Source organism: Corvus brachyrhynchos, unplaced genomic scaffold (assembly GCF_000691975.1).
Source record: "Corvus brachyrhynchos isolate BGI_N302 unplaced genomic scaffold, ASM69197v1 scaffold133, whole genome shotgun sequence".
NCBI classification, from domain to species: Eukaryota; Metazoa; Chordata; class Aves; order Passeriformes; family Corvidae; genus Corvus; species Corvus brachyrhynchos.
The window spans coordinates 528768-530994 of NW_008237249.1; the positions used below are offsets into that span (position 1 = coordinate 528768).

Here is a 2227-nt window from a genome sequence, read left to right on the forward strand (position 1 = left end):
TGGTGGTGGGCGAGCCTGTGTGTGCTCCGTGGCTCTGCCCGGGGCACTCCTGGCTTTGTCACGCTGACTTACTCAGTGTCTGATCCCTGAGTTATCCCGCTCCTCTGAGCTGACTGCCTCTAAACGCTCCTGGCGCGAACCCTCCGTGCAGCCCGGGCGGCCTTTGGTTATGAATGAGCGCGGAGACACACGCAGGGGTATTATTTATCTAAAATATATAAGCAGGAGGAGTCTCCATAAATCACAGGCTGCTATTATGCTGGGTTCATGACAGCCATATCTTTGTTTTTCTTTTGCCACGGAAACCCGGAATACATTAAACACGCCAGGCCTTGGAAAGGGACCTTTCAAACCTGTACAGTCGCTCTATTTATCCCATTCCTTTAGCATCCAATATCTGACGTCTCTTCTACAAAATCAATCTTAAAATTAGGATTTAAGCCAGAATTTATGGCAGGAAGCTCCTGTATCTGCCTGTAGGAGTATTGTTGTTTACAACCTGAGGAACGGGGTGGTTAATCCTGGAGGAAGAGCCTTTGGAAAGCTGCTTTACATTGGGCTCTGCTCACATCAGGCCTGCTGGGGAGCACTGGCAGGCGTGTAGGCAAGGCTGTGCCTGGACCAGGATGCTGCAGGAGGCCCGGGATGCTGTGGGCGCGTCGCTGCCCTGCGGTGGCACCTCACGAGATGGTTCCAGAAGGCCCCTGCTTGGGCTGCGCTAATCAAGGGCTGTGCCCAACAGTTTACTGCAGCATTTAATTAAACAAATTTACCTTTCGAGGGAAAATCCACGGCAAGCAATTTGGGTTCTGGTGTATCAGAGCCTTTTTTGAGGTTACTAGTGCTTTTAACCACTGTCTAAAGTGCAGGCGGTGTTAATTAGCATATTTAGGATTAAGTAGATTTAGCATGCAGTAATCATTCCCTAATTCAGTAAGAACTATCTCTGGTGAATAGTGGACATTAATGACAGTTGCAAGAGCTTAGATATTACATAATCACTAATTACATTCTGCACAATTAGCGGAGACTCCTCAGCGTGAATGGCTAATGGCTGATTTGTGTCAGCAGCCTGTTCTGGCTGTACAGAAATATAAACAGTCTGCATAATGTTCTGAGGGAATTAGCATAGGGAAGGAGGTTATCCGCAGAGGTGGGAGGCTGGGGGAGCACTGATGGATGGGGTGAGCCTGGAGCCAGCGTCGTGCCTGGACACACGCCTGCCCTTCCTCAGGAATGACCTGAAAATGCCGCCACGCGCTTCGAGGCTCTCAGCTCTTGTGGGCAGAGGGCAGATCTGGCACCCAGGCGCCTCTGAGGGAGTCTGGGGTGTTCCGCTGAGTTCTGAGCGAAGGGGTGCAGAGCCGGCCCCCGCAGCCGAACCCCGAGTCCTTGGAGGCCTCGTGGTCCGAGCTGGGGAGGGAGCAGCTGGGAGTGACACATGGCCAGCCAGGGCAGGAGCGGGGAGCAGCAACCTGGAAGTGCTGCTTGGTTTGTTTGGGGGATTTTTTCCATCACTCTGTCTCCGGAAAATACAAATGTGGCGGTGCCTTGCCCTGCCGCATTCAGCATTTCCTCACCATTAACCATTTCCCAAAAGGATGAAGAGGCTGAGTTTTGCTGCGCGCCCATCACGTGCGCCGAAACTGCCCCTCAGGGAGAGGGCCTTCCCTGGGCAAACCTTTCGGGGATTTGTGCGGCGGTGAGGTGGCAGGCAGGGGAACCAACCCGTGCTCCATTGATTCTTAGTGGTGTTTGGATCAGGTCCACGGGTTCTTACGAGCAAATTCAGGCTCCCACGTTTGTTGTGTGATTAAAATGAAGGAAAGCAGTATTAAGCGGAGGGAATTGTTTTGGACAAATCCCAAGCTGGAGATGGGCACTGGGGCCCTATACCTTGAGGTACTGGGTGTTTTAAATTAAGATTGCATGCGGTTTTAAAAGGCATTGTCAGAGCAAAAGCAATTTAACAAAAGGCAATGTATCTGACGGCGACTCTCCTGTCTGCCAAGTGCTCTTCTCCGCGAGCGCATTGTAGGGACGCAGATTACATCTCCTGAATATTTTTGTCTGTCGCTCGGTTCATTTTCATAATAATAACTCGCATCCGTCTCCATCCTTTCATGTTGAAGGGTTGCAAACTATTACACAAACACACCACCCGCTCCTGATGCAGCCGCCTCCCTCCAGGGGACAGCCCCGCGGCCTTGTCGCGCGGGGACGGGGG

The 2227-nt window shown here is 52.0% G+C and overlaps 1 protein-coding gene across 5 annotated transcripts in view; it reads left to right on the top strand.

The window, feature by feature from the left end:
• The window catches only part of LOC108445713, a 29697-nt gene that overhangs the window by 17236 nt on the left and 10234 nt on the right, over positions 1–2227 (top strand). The gene's annotated exons all lie outside the window — the stretch shown is intronic.